The 18,089-nt window shown below is 45.4% G+C and overlaps 1 protein-coding gene across 1 annotated transcript in view; it reads right to left on the bottom strand.

Annotated features, from left to right (window-relative positions):
* Nucleotides 1-18,089, bottom strand: part of LOC113192755 (transmembrane protein 132B) — a 212,480-nt gene that overhangs the window by 89,646 nt on the left and 104,745 nt on the right. The gene's annotated exons all lie outside the window — the stretch shown is intronic.

Raw genomic sequence — 18,089 nt, forward strand, 5'->3', positions numbered from 1 at the left:
GTCTGTGGCCATACCCCGGGATGGGCGTCCAGGCTCCTCTGTGGACAACAGGCTGCTCCTCACTCCTACAGATTCCGCCCCTGCACACAGTGCCAGCTCTCTCCCCTGCCCAGCCAAGGAGGAGGTGCCCACTCCTCAGCCAGGGCCACGCGGGCCACGTCCAGAACCCTGTGGTCCAGCTTCTCCATCACTGCAGTCACCAGGCACCTCCCCCTTCTGCCCCCTCCTTCCTCTTGGCTGTGCTTAGGGACAGTGGCTCAAACTGTCCAGGCTCTAGGAGTCGGGAGAACCGTGGTGACTTTGGGGCTCATGGGAGCATCAGGGGCCACCGTGGGAAAGGCCCTCCTGGGCCACGTGGCCACCTGCAGCGGCTGTGAGAGGGGTAGGTGCTGTGGTGGGCTTTCGTCTCATCAGCCTGAGTGTGAAAAGATGTCATGTGAGGAGATCCCATGGCCCTCCTCCCGGGCCCCTGCAGGTGAGTGGGGAGGAGGGGAGGAGGGGCGGGGAGTGGAGAAGAGAGAAGGACCCCTTGTTCTTGATACAGTCATAAATGGACGGCTCCTAGGCCTCTGTGGCTTGTAGCTGACTCTTGCCTTGACGAGGAAGCCACCGAAGACAGAGTTGAAACAGAAAGCCACCCGCTCAGGCCTGTGAGTGACTCCTGTCCCCAAGCCTGTTTCCCATATCACCTTTACCCAGATCCCAGGAAGGGGACAGCACAGAGGCTGATTCTCAAGGCCCCTAATACCCGGGTCACACAAGCCAGCTGGTCCCTTCTCTTCAGGGGACTGTCTGCACAGAAACGGGCAGGGGCATCTCTCTCTGGGCCAGCAAGGTCTGCACTCTGGTTGCCAACCCTCAACCTGTGAGGGAGGCACGGCACCCCACACCTGTCTCTTGTCACTCGTCCAGGGAAACTCCCACCACGGATGGCCCTCAGCATCGGATGGGGCACCCACAGGAGCATGCCTTTCCTCTGTGCCACATTCAGACAGCAATAGCATTAGCAAAACTAAATTGCTCTGACCTGACGGATAAGAAATGCTACCCAGAGTTGAACCACATTAGACCTCATATAAAATGGCACATGTGCAACCTTGTCCCCTGAGGTTTCAGTTCCTGGTTGCCTGACTCCACTGCTCTGGGCCCAAGGTGAGGAGAACATCAGGGTGGAAGGTCTCAGCTCATGTAACCAGGAAGGAGAGGGGGGAGAGGGAGAGAGAGAGAGAGAGAGAGAGAGAGAGAGAGAGAGAGAGAGAGAGGGAGGGAGGGAGGGGGAGAAGGGGAGGTAGAGAGACTGGGAGACAGGAGCCAGGGACAAGATAGAGTCCAAGGTCACACCCACCAGTGACCGACTTCCTCCAGCCACCCCATCTGCCCACAGTTACCACCAGTTCACTAGTTCTTTCAAAGTATTAATCCTTGATGTTTTATATCTGTAAAGCACCAATTTAAAAAACAATAAATAAATAAATAGAAGGAAGACCTGTAGAGTAAGGGAAGGGAAACAGGGGGAGGGAGAAGGAGGGAAGGAGGAAATACTGGGGACACAAATGGAGCAAAATATATCCCCTGCATGTATGATTATGTCAAAACTAATCCCACTATTATATATAACTGTAATGCACTAGTAGAAACTTTTAAAAATAAAAAAAGAATTAATCCATCAAATGGTTAACCCACTGATTAGTTCCCATAATCTAATTAACTTCTCAGCATTCCTGAATTTTCTATCACATGAGCTTATTGGGGACCCCTCATATCCAAACCATAATGGAGCCACTCAGCTGTGGAGTAGTTCAGAGCCTCCTATGCACAACACAGCTGGGCGGTCCAGCTGAGCCTGGGCTGGCTGTGGGCACATGACAGCTAGAATCCTCAGATATGGTGCAAGTTATTTTGTACAATGGAGAAAATGTGTGCTAAGTAAGTTTTCCCGGCCTGATGAGATGACCAACAGTGACACACATGGGTCTCCCCATCAGGGGACCCCACTGACTGGACATCTACAGTGAAAAGTCTAAGAAAGGAGAGACAGAGGGCCAGGCCTGGGTGGCCAAGGGCCACAGGAATCAGGAGCCCAGCCGCTCAGCTCACGGCTCCGCCCCCTCCCTGCCCACCTCATCCTGGTCTGCAGGCTCTCTGGTCACAGGACTGCCCCCACCCACCTGTCCCATCTCCTCCTACTGAGACGCCCCATTCAATCGGATCAAGTCTCCACTTTCTCTCTGGTCTTTACCAGAACTAGGAGGCTGCTTCCATCACCTCCTGGGCTCTCAGCCTTCCAAGGACCTCAGAGAAGCTAAGGGGGAAGTGGAATCCAGGGAGAGGAAGTGGGAGGCAACTCTGCCTGGTCCGTTATTTGGTGCTGCTAAGTCTGCTCTCTGGTCCTCTGAATACAGAGAATGGCCTCCTGGGGCAGGGGTGGGGTCTCCCTGAGAGGTCGCCCTGCCACACCTCAGGCAGTTCCTGCTCCTCCCTGACTTTCCAGCCTGAGAGATGGACCGGCTCCACGAGCTGCCAGAGCCCAGTGATGTGTGGAAGAGCCATTCAGTCAGTTGTTTCCATCTGTCTCGTGGTTGTACCTGGAATGTTCCCCAAAAGCTCACGTGTTGAAGACTTGGTCCCCAGTGCAGCATGTCCTGAGGTGGGCTTGGGGGACTGACTGGATCATGGGGCTCTAACCTCATCCATGAGTGAATCCACTGGATGGACTCATAATCTGAATGCTCGGCTGGGAGATGGTGGAAACTGAAGGCAGTAGGGCATGGGTCAGGGAAGCAGGTCACTACAGGGGGTGCCTTGGGGACAACGTCTTGTCCTTGGCTCCTTCCCCTGACCCGACTTCCAGCTTCCATAAGCTGGGCTGCTCTCCTCTGCCACATCCTTCCACCATGATTTTCTGCCTCACCTCCAACTCAAAGCCATGGAGTCAGCCAACCCCAGACAGAGACTTCTGAAACCATGAGCCAAAGCAAACTTTTCCTCCTTGGATTATTCATATCAGGAATTTTGGTCACATCAGTGTAAAGGTGCTCACACAGCATTAAGGATTTTTTAGAGTCCTTTCGTCAATGCAGAGGAAGGAGGCCGCATGCTCTGTGGGGGCTGGTGCACTCACTGGTAAGTCCTACTCTAGGGAGAAGGGCTCCTACTGTCCAACAGCCCACTCCTGACCTGCTCTTGAGGGGCCTTTCAAACTCAGAGAAGGGTCTTGGGGTTCAAACATTTGTGCTCGAAGTTACGAGCACAACAGTCTCTGAGGGATGAAGATCCAAGTTTCAGCCAGGGACCGTCACCAGGCATGCTCTCCTGGAGTGGAGAGGTGCGTGTGCAGTGTGAGTGAGTGTGTGTGAGTGTGAGAGTATGTGTTTGAGAGTGCGTGTGAGTGAGTGTATAGTGTGGGTATGGTGTGTGAGTGTGTGTGAGTGTGGGTGTGTCTGTGGGAGTGAGTGTAGGTGTGTCTGTGGGAGTGAGTGTGGGTGAGGGGGGTATGTTGGTGAACGTGTATGTGTGCAATGAATGACCACGAGAGAGTATGTGAGTGTGTACATGAGTGTGGGGGGGGGGGTAGTGAGAGTGAGCATGCGTGTGGGAGTGTGGGTGTGCTGGGTGGGCATGCAGTGCCCCTGGCCCTGGCCCACAGCCTGCTCCCCAAGGGACCTGCACTCTGGGAGCCCAACCTCCTGGGAATTCCTCCTGCAGCGAGGATGGTGCCTCCTCCCTAGGCCAGAGTGGCTGCAGCTCCCACCTGTCAAGGGAGAGGTGTGGGGCCCGAGCTGGTGGCTTGTCCCCAGGCCACATTCAGCCACTGGCAGCTGCACTCACCAGGGCAGCAGATTGCTTCCTAGGAGGGCAGAGGGCACAGGGTCAGGGGGCTTGACTCCTCCAGCAAGTGTGTCTTTACTTGGACTGTTTTTCCCCCACAGACTTCTAGATGGTTCTGAGCCACCAGGAGGAGGTGGTGATGTCCTTCCCACCCCCAGGAGTCTTTCTAGAAGTGGGACCACAGAGGCTGCCTCTGGCCTCAGCTGTTCTCTCTTAGGAGCCTCTTTCTGGGTATTAATATTAAAAATGAAGAAAACACAAGATAAACAGTGAACAATAATCACAGAACAAATGTCAGGGACAGGACCTGTGGGCCACTGGAGACTGAGCCTCCGCTCCTCCCCGGACAGCGAGCACCTGAGGACGCAGTCATGGTGCCGTCACTGTGCCAGGTGGGACCGGCGTGGTGCTTGGAAAGCTGTGGGATTTCAGATGGTGTTTAACTCACTGCACACAAGAAGCTACAGCCGGGGAGTCCTGGGGAGGGTCCTTCTGCCTGGCTGGTAAGTGCTCCAAGGCTCTCTCCTACAGAGGCTCCTCTCCCACGGCTGAGTGGAAGCCACCAAAGCCCAGGCTTGGCATCACAGTCCCCTCAGCACCCCACCCTTCGCCTTTCAGGGTGGCGTGTGGAGCTCCCCTGTGCCGGGCATCAAGAGCTCACTCGTGGCCAAGAGGTGAGCCCCTGTACTAGTCAGGTAAATTAAAAACTAAGGCAAGTCTGCACCTTGATAAAGGCTATCATAAAAGTAAAATAGAAGAATTAAAACTTTTTAAGGTTGAAATTTTCAATTTTAAAACATTACCATTTATAAATACCATTTTTCATTTTAAAATAGCATATGAACTACAACAGGAAAGGGTGCTCAGGGAATGCCCGGGGAAGGAGCTGACATTTGAGCTGAGACCCAAAAGATGGATGGAAGCCAAACAGATCCTCAGCAAATGTTTGTTGAATAAATGAGTAAATCTATTTTAAGCCAAAAAAAAAAAAAAAAAAAAAGAAAACAGGAAAAAAATGTGTCCCAAGCCATCAGCACGAACACAAGGTGCTAAGTAAAAAAAAAGAGCATCCTCAGAACGCCACCTCCTCTGCCACTTGCCGACTGCCCAGGCCTGTCCCTGCCTCCCAATCCCATCCTGGCCAGCTCTGCCAAGGCCCTTACCCTCGAATGTACTGCCACTAGCTGATGATATCGGCTCGCTCTCTCTCTCTCTCTCTCTCTCTCTCTCTCTCTCTCTCTCACACACACACACACACACACACACACACACACACACACGATTTTTCTCCTGTTTTGCCCACTAATGTCTCCCCAGGACCTAGGACATTGCCTGGCCCAAATCAGCGAGTCAGACTGTGCAGCTGCACCCTGGGAGGCCTCAGGGGAACACGCACCAAGTGACAGCAGAGGGGCTGTTCTACAGGTGTCAGGAGGACACAGACTGCCATGGACTGGGCCGCTTAAGGAAGGGCAACCATACAGCCTGCTGTTCACGTCCCTTGTGGTCCCCTTCTGTTCCCTCCTGACATCCCTCCTGCTCTCAGAGCCCACCAACTCCAGTCTCCCAGGGAGGAAAGGACCAAGCCCTACTGCCCGCCCCTCAGCAGAGCAGAGGCCCTCGCCCGGCGCTCAGCCGATGGGTTTTCATGCTGATCTGATGAAGGTTTCCCAGAGTCCAGCATGGAGTCCTCCTGCCACTCCTTAGAGGCAGCCCTCCCTCCGCACTGGCATGGTCAAGGCACCCTGCTCCCTCTCGGCACGCTCTGGAGGGCTGCTTCAGGTTGAGGAGCCGGGCAGTAGTGGCAGAGAACACTCGGGAGCCCCGAGTTGTCATCAGCACATCACCAAATTGCTATGTCCATCTCCTTTAAAAACTCCACAGCTGTGCACTGGGACTAGTCCACTGAACAGGCTCCCCTTGCTGCATGGCTGGCGGAGGGGAAGGATAAGCAGAAACCCCAAAGCTGCCACTTGGCCTTGCTGAACTGCCCATGGCCAAAGCCACGCTTCACTTAACTGTCTCCATGACCTCGTTTTTACACAATTTGAATTAGCTGTCAGTATTTTTTAAAGTGGAGAATCCACAACCAAGGACTAATAATAACAGGACTTCTTGGGGAGGGAGCCAAGGTCAGATAACGCTGTCCCACTCCCCAGAGGTGACAGCCAGCAAGGTAGCAGAGTGCTGGCCACTGCCACAGCACTGAAGCTCTCCAACAGCCTGAATAACTTTGTTCATGTGTCAAATCCCTAAGTCCCTAGAGACATTGTGGCCTTAGAGAAAACACAGTCTGGTTTTAACCTCTAGCAGAAACCTCGTGAGCTGTGTTCCCAGCACACAGGTGATTGTTCATTGAGAATTCATCTCCCTGGCCCTTCCTGTGCATCCACTGGGCAGGACGTAGCCCAGTCTTATGCTGAGACCCCCTTCTCTGCCCTGGCTCTGGACTCAGCAGTCAACCACGACCTCACCTGGATAAGGGACAGCTCTTGGGAATGAGAAAGTCCAACTAGCATATTCCAAACTTGGTTTTGGCTGCTTTTTCAAAGAAAAATATAAACTCTAGGCAGCCATGAGGTGACCTCTTCTGCCAGGTGGGTGAGACCTGAAAACCTAGGTCAGAGTGAAAAGAGGGACAGAAAGGAACAGACCATCCCAGAGCTTCTGGCGGATTCCCATGGTAGCTCCTTGGGTTCCATGAAATACCTCTTTCTGCCTCACCTCAAGCCCAGAGAATGGAGCCTAGTGTCTGTGAGTTGAGACCTCCGAAACCGTGAGCCCCCAAATAAACTTATCCTTCCCTAAAATTGTTGTGGTCAGATCTTTTAGCCACAGCAGTGAAAAGGCTGACTAAAACATAACCACAGGTAAAGATGTGCTCACTGGGGAAGATTTCAGTGGAGGCTCACAGTCCTCAGGAAGAGCATCAGTGTCCTCTGCAGGTCCAGGTCGAGGGAGAGGCGGAGATCATCTTGAGTGAAAGCCGAGGAGGAGCCGCCTGAGGAGAACTGTGGCACAGAGAGAGTAAAGCAACCACCTCACGTGACACAGGAGGGGGAAAGGAACAACACCAACGTGCTGCCCACTGCCCAACCCTGCTCTCAGGGCTCCCAAAGAAGGCCCCACCAGGAACTCAGTGGGAATTCAGAGGATCCCCTGGCACACGGGATGTCTTTTGGCACTGGACAGGGAAGGGGAAGCATCAGTCCAGTGGAGGAGGAAGAGTGAACTGTCTCCAATATCCATTGTGCTCCTTCCAAAAACCAAACACACAGAGCTCTCAGCAAAAGCCTGAAGACTTCTGACTCAAAGCACTTAGAAAAAGTTCTAGACAATCATTAGCTGACCAGTAGATTAGCTGGCCACATTGGCCAATCATGAGCTAGCCAAACAGAGATTTCAGGGGCCACGTGTGTCAAAGAATACACACACTGCAGCTTCAGCTCAAGAAATTCATGAAAAATTTTTAAATATTTTTTTAAATAAATGGTACTAACTACCAAAAAAAAAAAAACTCTAGAAGAGGAAAGTAATCTGATTTCCCTGAGTTGCACATTATTTTATTAAAATTCCAATTTCCAGCAAAAACATAGGACATGTAAAAATAAATAAGAATTATGAACCATATAGAGAGGGGGAAAGAGTATTTAATAGGAATTGTCCCTTAGAAATGGCAGGTGTCATTCTTAGTGAATGATTCTTTAAAGATATTTGAACATATAAAAAGAACCACAGGAAACTGTCTAAAGAACTAAGGAAAAAATTGAGAGAAATGTCTCACTGAATGGGAAAGACCAGTGGGATAGAGACTATACAGAAAGAATCAGATGTAAAATCCAAAGCTGAAAATAAGAACAACTAAAATATCAAATTCACTATAGGAGTTAAGCAAAACTTTTGCCTAGGCTGAAGAAAAATATCAGCCAACTCCAAGATAAGTCAGTAATGATTATTCAAAATAAATAAGAAAAAGAAAACAAAAGAGAAGAAATGAACAAAGTCCAAGAGACCAGAGAATGAATACACACATAACTGGGGTCCTAAAGGAACAGGGAATAGAGAAATCAGTGGGGGGGAAAGGCTATTTGAAAAACAACTTTCCCTAATTTTATGAGGAAAAAACATTAACTTTCATACCCAACAATTGTACATAGGATAAACTCAGGAGAGATATATGCCAAGATGCATCATAGTTAAAATTCCAAAAGCTGAAAATATGAAGGGAATCTTTAAAGAAGCAGAAGATACAAATCAAGTAAAGGCAGCATCAGTAAGACTGATGGCTGATTTCTCATCAGAAACCATGAGGCCAGAAGGTGGTTGGATGGCATATTATATTCAAAATGCTGAAAAAAATAGATAAAGACAGACAAAAAGGAAGGAATGAGGGGATGGGAGGGAAGGACAAGAATTCCATGTCCAACAAAACTATCCATCAAAACTGAAGATGAAACTAAGACATTCCTAGATTTAAAAAAAATAATAAAGTTAGAAATCATTGCTACAAGACATTCCCCACAAGAAATACTAAAAGTATTTCTTCCAGCTGAATTGAAAGGACTCTACACAATAAATCCATTATATACAAAGAAATGAGGTGTACCAATACAGTTGACCTACAGTTTAATATAAAAGAGAGTATGAATTTTCAGAATAATTTTTTTCTACTAGCTCATTTAAAAGATGAATGCATCCCTGTCTTGTTTTAGTTTTCAGAGGGAATGCTTTCAATTTTTCTCCATTTAGAATGATGTTGGCCTGGGGCTTAGCATAGATGGCCTTTACACAATGTTGAGGTATGGTCCTGTTATCCCTGGTTTTTCTAGAGATTTGAACACGAAGGGATTCTGTATTTTATCAAATGCTTCCTCAGCATCTATTGAGATGATCATGTGATTTTTATCTTTGAGTCTACTGATAGGATGAATTACATTCATTGATTTCCATATGTTGACCAACCTTGCATCCCTGGGATGGACCCCACTTGATCATGGTGTTCTATCTTTTTGATATGTTTTTGTATTTGATTTGTCAGAATTTTATCAAAAATTTTTACATCACTTCTATTAACGTAATTCTTGAAATTCTAGCCAGTGCAATCAGACAGACAAAAGAAATTAAAGAGATACAGATAGGAAAACAACAACTCAAATTATCACTACTTGCAGACAATATGATTCTATACCTAGAAGACCCAAAACATTCCACCAGAAATCTCCTAGAACTAATAAATGAATTCAGCAAAGTAGCTGGATATAAAATCAACACCCATAAATCAAAGGCATTTCTGTATATCAGTGACAAATCCACTGAAAGAGAAACTAGGAAAATCACCCCATTTACAATAGCCTCAAAAAAAAATACTTGGGAATAAATTTAACAAAAGAGGTGAAAGACTTCTATAATGAAGACTACAACATGCTGAAGAAAGAAATTAAAGAAGACCTTAGAAGATGGGAAGATCTACCTTTTTCTTGGACAGGCAGAATTAATATTGTCAAAATGACTGTACTATCAAAAGCAATATACAAATTCAATGCAATCCCAATCAAAATCCCAATGACATTCCTTATAGAAATAGAAAAAGCAATCATGAAGTTCATCTGGAAAAATAAGAGACCCAGAATAACCAAAGCAATCCTTAGCAAAAAGAGTGAAGCTGGTGGCATTACTATTCCAGACCTTAAACTATACTAAGAGCAATAGTAACAAAAACAGCATGGTATTGGCATCAAAATAGACCTGTAGACCAATGGTACAGAATACAGGACATAGAGTCTAACCTACATAACTACAGTTATCTTATATTAAACAAAGGTACCAAAAACATACATTGGAGAAAAGATAGCCTCTTCAACAAATGGTGCTGGAAAAACTGGAAATCCACATATAACAAAATGAAATTAAACCTCTATCTCTCACCATATACAAAACTCAACTCAAAATAAATCAGTGACCTATGAATTAAACCTTGTGCCTAATGGAAGTAAAAGTAGGCCCAATCTTTATCATATCAGATTAGCTCCCCCGCATCTTAATAAGACTCCTATAGTGCAAGAATAAAAACCAAGAATCAATAGATGGGATGGATTCAAACTAAAAAGCTTCTTCTCAGCAAAAGAAATGATCAGTGAGGTGAATAGAGAGCCTACAGAATGGGAGCAAATCTTTACCACAAGCACATCAGATAGAGCATTGATCTCTAGTATATATAAAGAACTCAAAACCTTAACACCAAAAATCAAATAACCCTATCAATAAATGGGCTAAGGAACTGAACAGACACTTCTCAGAAGAGGATATACAATCAATCAACAAACATGAAAACATGTTCAACATCTCTAGTTATTAGAGAAATGCAAATCAAAACCTATAAGACCCAAAACATTCCACCAGAAATCTCCTAGAACTAATAAATGAATTCATCAAAGTAGCTGGATTTACTCTAAGATTTCATCTCACTCCAGTCAGAATGGCAGCCATCAAGAATACAAACAACAATAAGTGTTGGCGAGAACATGGGTAAAAAGGAACATTCATACATTCATTCATACATTCATACAACCACTCTGGAAAGCAGTATGAAGATTCCTTGGAAAACTTGGAAAGGAACCACCATTTGACCCAGCTATCCCACTTCTTGGTCTATACCCAAAGGACTTAAAAACAACATACTACAGGGACACAGCCACATCAATGTTTATAGCAGCACAATTCACAATAGCTAAATTTGGAACCAACCCAAATACCCTTCAGTAGATAAATGTATAGGGAAACTTTGGTATATGGAACATTACTCAGCATTAAAAGAGAATAAAATCCATGGCATTTGCAGGTAAATGTATGGAGATGGAGAATATAATTCTACGTGAAGGAAGCCAATCCCAAAAAACCAAAGGCCGAATGTTTTCTTTGATATGAGGATGCTGACTCATAATGTTGGGTGATGGGAGCTTGGGAGGAATGGAGGAACTGTACATAGGGCAAAGGGGAGGGAGTGGAAGGGTGAAAGCAAAGGGGTAGGAATGATGGTTTAGTGAGTTAGATACCATTAACCTAAGTACATGTATGGAGACACAAACGGTGTGAAAATATCTGTGTACAATTAATCACTTGAAAAATTGTGCTTTATATGTGTAGTATGAAGTGAATTGCATTCTACCATCATGTATAACAAATTAGAATAATAAATAATTTAATTTATTAAAAAATAAAAGACAACTGCATAAAGCTCTAATGATAAATCCATGATGATGATCATATAACATAGTAAGATAATTTGTCAGACAACAACAGCACAAAAGAAGAGGGGAAAACAGTGCTACATAGGACAAAAGCTTTGCATACTACTGGAATTCAGTTGCAAGTAAACCATAATGGACTGCTATAAAGTAAGATGTGGACTTTCACCCCTCGGCCAAATACCCCCCCCAAAAAAAGGCATTTAAAAAAGGCAACACTAGGAGATTAAACTTATAAACTTGAAAATATTTGTCAGAAAAGAAGGCATTAGTAGAGAAATAGAGGAAGAAAAGACATAAAACATAGAAAAATAGCAAAAAGGAAGGCATAAACCATGTTATCAGTAATTACATTACATGTAAATGGATTAAACACTCCAAACAAAATACAGAGATGAGCAAAATGGATTTTTTTAAATGCTCCAGCCAATAGATAGATTCATACCTCAAATTCAAAGACACATGTTAAGTTGAAAATAAAATAATAGGAAAAAAATACCAGCCAAACTAACAAAAATAGGGCTGAGTCACTATACAAATATCAGAAAAAAATGGACTTTAAGACAAGAGTTATTACTATTGACAAAGACAGATATTTTATAATGATAAGTTCATTAAGAAAATATAATAATTATAGGCATATATGTATCTAACAATAGAATACCCAAATATATAAACCAGAAACAAACAAGAGATAAATGGAAAATTCAACAATAATACTTGGAGGCTTCAATGCACTACCTTCAAGAATGGTTAAGACAACTGGGAGAACATCAACAAGGTGAAATGAACCACAGTATAAACCAAGCTAAACCCGAAAAACATCTATAGAACATCCACTCAGCAATGGCAAGGGCCTCTACCTTTCAAGTGATCAGGGACCGTTCTTCATGACTAAGCATGAATTAGGCCACAAAACCAGCCTCGACAAATTGAAAGAGTTGAGATCAGACAGTATGTGATATCCCACCGTAATGGAATAAAACTAAAAATCAATAACAAAAGAAAGTTGGGAAAGTCATAAATATGGGAGCATTAAACAATTCTAGGTAACCAATGAGTTAAAGAGAAAACACCAGAAATTAGTAAATACCAATGTGAAAGCAAAACATATAAAATTTGTGGAATGCAGTGAATCAGAACTTGTGGTAAGTTTAGAGCTACTTAAGTTTATTTTTTTTTAAAGAGGAGAAATTTCTCAAATTAATAACCTAACCCTCCACCACAAGGAATTAGTGAAACCAGACTCAGGAGACAGTATAGAGACGCTAGTGGAGATGCGTGAAATAGAGAACAGAGAGAAGCAGAGAAAGTCAGGAGAACCTCAAGTTGGCTTCTTGAATAGATGAAGGAATCAGCAGACTTCTGGCTAGACTGACCTAGAAAAAGGGAGAGAAGAGAAACTGCTATAATGAGGAGGAGAGCAGGACGTCACCACAGACTGTAAGGAAATAAAAAGGCCCACAGGGAACCCTCTGCATAACTCTGGGCCTACACAGCAGATAACCTGGACAGAACAGGGGACATCCTACAGGGACAAGACCACTCTGAAATTACATAATCAAACATTTATTTGTTAGAAAATAAAGAAAGTGGATTCGTAGACAAAACCTGACTACAAAGAAGAATCCAGAGCCAGCTGGTTTCATGGATGAAATCTACCAAGCATTCAACACAGAATCATCACGGATCCTTCACAGACTCTCTCCTCACCCCTGAAGAGCATCAAGGAACACTCCCCGACTCACGTTGTGAGGCCAGCATTGCCCTGATAGAAAACCATATAAAGATAAAGAAAATTATGCACCAATATCTTTTATGAATATAGATGTAAAATTCTCAATAAAACACTAGCCAGATGAATCCATCAACATACAGAAATAATTCTATACATGACCTAGTGTAATTTATTGTAAGAATGCAAAATCAGTACGACACATGAAAATGAATCCATGTAATGTGCCATGTTATTAAAATAGACCACCTTGAGGCAGCAAGCATTGGATAAGCCCTAGTTCACTTACATATTAAAGACACTCAACAAAACAGAAAGGGCAAGAAGATCATTAGCCTGAGGAGAGCACCTGGGAGAAATTCAGAGCTCATATGAAACCTAATGGCAAATGCCAGAAGGTTTCTGCCCAATGTTGGGAACATGACAAAGACGTCTCTTCTCACTTCTGCTCAACATCTCACTAAGTTCCTCGCAGGACCACTGGGCAAGAAACAGAAACAAAAGGTGTCAAGATTGGGAGGGACGGACAAGGTGACACTCTCCTCATTCACAGGCCATGCAACATTCATATGGAAAATTCTAAGAAACCCACATACACATAAAAAAAAATCAGAATCAAAAATTAATTTCAACATGGTCATGGAAGACCAATATACATAAATTAATTGCATTTCTATATACTGATGATGAATAATCTCCCTATAAACTTAATAAAACAATTCCAATTACCATATCAAGAAAAATAAAATACCTGGGGATAAATTTAACAACGTAAGTTTAAGACTTGTATACTTAAAACTAAAAAATGATGCTAAAATAATTTTTAAAAGACTAAATCAATCCTAAATAAATTTTAAAAGGTGTCCTATGTTCGTAAATTAGATGACTTAATGGTATTAACATAGTAAATCTCCAAATTGATCAAATTCAACACAACCTTGAGGTGCCTTTTATGCATTAATTACAAGTTGATTCCAAAATCCATATGCTAATTCAAGTGGCTCAGAGTAGCTAAAACTATTTTTGAAGAGAAAAACAATGTTAGAGGACTCATACTTCCCAATTTCAATCTTTACTACAAAGATACAGAATTCAAGAAAGCTTGGTACTAGCATAAGAACAAACAAATAAATCAATGGAAAATAATTTAATAAACCCTTACATTTCTGATCAATTACTCTTTGACAGGATGCCAAGACAACTCACTAGGGACAAGACTGGCCTTTGCTACAGATGGTGTTGGGACCGTTGAACATTCACACAAGAAAAGCACGGCTCTGGACCCTGCATCACACACCTGCAAAGGCATCAGAGAGCAGGTCAAATGCCTCCTCGAGGTTGGAGAAAAATGATAAAAACTTTTGAAAGAAAACATAGGCAATAATCTTTGTGTCCTTGACTTAGGCAACCATTTCTTAGACAGGAAATCAAAAGCATGAACACAGACGGGAGAGATAGGAAATCAAACTTCATCAAAATGGGAAGCCCTGGTACTTCAGAGGGAGCCGTCAGCCAAGTGAAATGACAACCCATGGAATGAGGGGAAACTTTGCAATCCTGTCACTGACAAAGGACACGTATCCCAAATATAAAGGATGCTTAAGACTCAACAAGACAAAGAAAACTATCCCAAGGAAAATTGGGCAAAGTATTTAAATAGATTTATTTTGACACTCGACCTTATTATCCACTAAGAAAATGCAAATGAAGACCAGAATGACGTGTGACACCATTAAGATGTCTCTAATTGAAAGACAGGGAAATGAGAACTTGGCAAGGCTGGGAGACGCCTGGAAGCCTCCCATTGTGAAGAGCAAGGCAACAGAGTGCAGCTGACGTGGAAAACATCCTGGCCATTCCTCAAAAAGAACTGAACGCAGTTTTGCCCTAGGACTCAGCCATTTCTCTTCTAGCTACATCCCCAAGTGACCTTAAGACATTCATCTACATAAGCCTGGTGCACCGGTGCTCCTGGGGGCATTGTCCATGATGGCCAGGAGGTGAAAACAGCACCAGTACCCATCAAGTGATGGGTGGAGACAGAGCGTGGTGCTGCCAGATGAAGGCATATCAGCGACCAGAAGAGGAATAAAGTAGTGGCAAGGGCTGTTGTGCCTGCGAACCCTGAAAACAGCTTATTACATGAAAGAAGTCAGTCACAAAAGACCACATGAAATGTCCAAATGTCCAGGATGGGCCAATCTGTAAAGGCAGGAAATAGACTGGCGTCTGCCAAGGCCTGGGGCAGCTAGGGGACAGAGGATGGCTGACTGCTGGTGGGGGAGAGGTGATAACAGGGTTCTGGACCACACAGAGGGGACGACTCCAACAGATTTATGAACACACTAAAAACCCCTGACTCTTTAAAAAGATGGATTTTGTGACATGTTAATTACAGCTCAATTTTTTAATGTAGAAAAAAATGAGAGGAGGATGAATTTGTGAAAAGGACGTGCATGTTGTGATTATTTTCATCCAGTGGTGAACACATGCAGCAACCTTCCACAGTTTATATTAAAATCTAAAACACTCAAGGTGATTATAACATCTACCTCAGAGAAAGGAGGAAGAAGTGAGATCAGGAAGAGTGACATAAAGGCTCCAGTGATCTCTGTGACACACATTCCTTTTAAAATTTGAAGAAAATAAAGCCAGCCGGGAGTGGGCACAGGAGCGCTGCCATGAGATTATTTTCTACCCTTTTCTCTCATCAAGAAATATCTTCCTTAAAATAGAATGTTACCATCCTCGGCTTCCTCTTGCTCGATTTATTCTGGTTTTGCTTCAATCTCAAGCAGGCTCTTGTGGCACACGAATGCCCCACAACCCTCCGTGGACCTCCTGGATCAGCCCCAGCATGTCAGCTCCCGTTGACCCACTTCCAGACCCCAGAAAAAGGATGTCGTCCTTGTCTTGTTCCATTTTTTAAAAAATTTTAAGTACCTGGCAAACTGGGGTGAGCGGCTCCATTTCTGCTTACCAACATTTTCCCAGAGCTGAAAACAATAAATCCTGGTAATGAGCAAACACTTTGGGCACTGCTGCTTCCTGAGCTGCCAGACCCACAGCGATTTCTCACACTAACAATTCACCCGCTTCCAGCTTATTTGATTTTATCAGCATCACCGTGACAAGCCCGGAGACAGCTAAGACAATTGCCACAATTATATTTTTTCCTCTGTCGCTATCTTTCTGACAACATCCCAAACCCTTCCAAGAAATGAAGGGCTCAGGACCATCTTACCCCAAGTTCCTGATACAAGTTTCTCTCTCCCTCCCTCCCTCCCTCTCTCTGTTTCTTCCTATTTTCCTACTACGGGCCTGGGGAGAATCTCTTGTTATATAAAATGCCCAATGGATTGCTCCCAGGGATCAATTTCTATTTCCATGTCCTTGGAGAGGAAAAACAAGCCCGTGCTGACCAATGTGAGAAGTGAAGTGGCAGACAGGGGACATAAGCAAGTGGACAAGCATCGGATCTTGTTAACTCCGAGCAGATCCCAGGGGAAACATTCAGCATTTCGCCTGAGAGCAGAGCTGGGAACCGGATTTTGATTTATTTCAAAATGCTAATTTTTAAACAAACGATGCATTCCCAGGATTCAGAAGGTGAAAGAGAACCACGAAAATGTTCCTCCCCTGCTGTTCTGCGGACCCCAACAACCTACGCTACTGCCCTGGGACAACCAAAGTTATCAGTTCCCCAGGGATCGACCAGAGACCTCCTCTGTACCTGCAAGCTGGATCGAAGATGACTCTTTGCCTTATTTGACACAGGTGGTGCCATTATGTATACAGTTCTGCATCTGAAGTTTCGATCTCTGACTCCGGGTAAAGGAGAGCCCTGGCCCCCTGCTCGCTGAGGATGGAATGGTGGAATGATCTGGCTAGGAGGGGACATCACAGGCAGTCACTTGGCCAGCCTGTGGCAGGCCCAGAAAAGGTCACTCTCCTGCATGCTGGGGTGGTGGGGGGGAGGGAGGTGAGCCTAGCTCCTGCCTAGGGCACAGGAGGCAAGGCCACACTGCCAGGAGAGCGGCACCCACCCACCACGCCTCTGGCTCCAGGTGTGCCCTGGAGACCTTCAGAAGCCAGTTCTCTCCCACTGATTTGCACATTTACTGAGGGACCACTGCCTCCCCAGCCCTACTCAGTTACATCCACAGATGGGGAAAGGGAAGAGCAAAGTCATAAGCCCTGGCCACTCTGTGCTGTGCTGCCCAGGGCCACTCTGAGGCTGTGTGGGGTGGGCCTCATTAGCAGGATTTTCTCCAAACCTGACAGGCAGTTTGTCTCCCCCAAGTGAGAGCAGCGGCTAGCAAGACCAGGGTCCTGGGGTCATGCCCTGTGCATGTTGATTCCCTGGGCCCCTCCAGGTGGCCATGGGAGGTGCCTGTAAGTCCAGCCCCTGCAGCCTGGCCTGGTCACTAGGGCACTTTGGCAGCTGTGACTGCTCTCACCACCAATTCATGCTGAGTCCTGGTGCTTTCCCTGCCGGGAGACGGAGCAACATCATGCCCAAAGAATTTCCCTGGGCTGTCCCTGAAGGAGACTGTGCCAGTCATGACCAGGGCTTTGTTCCTTGCTGACCTACAAAGATCAGTTCCAAGATGAGCTGCCCAGGAACACTAGATCAGGAGGCTCAGCTTCACCTAGAGCCACATCTATTGGGACAGACTCTGACGGCACCTCCTGGGGTGTTTGCTGCTCTCAGACAAAGGGCTGGAGCTAGAAGTTGACAGCAGTCTTCCTCGTCACCATTCAGGGCCTCTGTGTCCATCCTTCTTGTCACTCAGGTCAATCTCTGGGTGTGCTGAACCCTGTCCCTCCTCCAAAGCCACATCCAATGTGTCCAGAAAGCCTGTCATTCTGCTTTGGAGATATGTGTTTTAAAATTATCTTCACTCTCACCTCGGCTATGACTTCCTGCCAGTACCAGTCATTATCCCCGTCGAATCCTGGTTATTGCAATAACTTCCTGAAGAGGCTCTCTGCTCCTTCCCTCGCCACCGCCCCTACACTCTATTTTCTCTGTGCTCAGCTGAACACTCCTGGCAGGACATAAGTCAGGGCTTTCCATTCTCCTGTTCTCATCTCCTTCCCACAAGAGCCAGGTCCTTAGATAGGGTTCTGTGCAAGGCCCTGCACAGCCTGGCTCCTGACCCCAGAGTCTCCTGCTCATTCTGCCCCAGCCACACCTGCCCTTGCTGATGCTGGAGCCCCAGGTGTGCATTGCCCTGGGGCCTCTAAACCAGCCCACACCTCCACCTGGGCCGCCCAGG

The sequence above is a fragment of the Urocitellus parryii genome, chromosome 3, assembly GCF_045843805.1.
Source record: "Urocitellus parryii isolate mUroPar1 chromosome 3, mUroPar1.hap1, whole genome shotgun sequence".
NCBI lineage: Eukaryota > Metazoa > Chordata > Mammalia > Rodentia > Sciuridae > Urocitellus > Urocitellus parryii.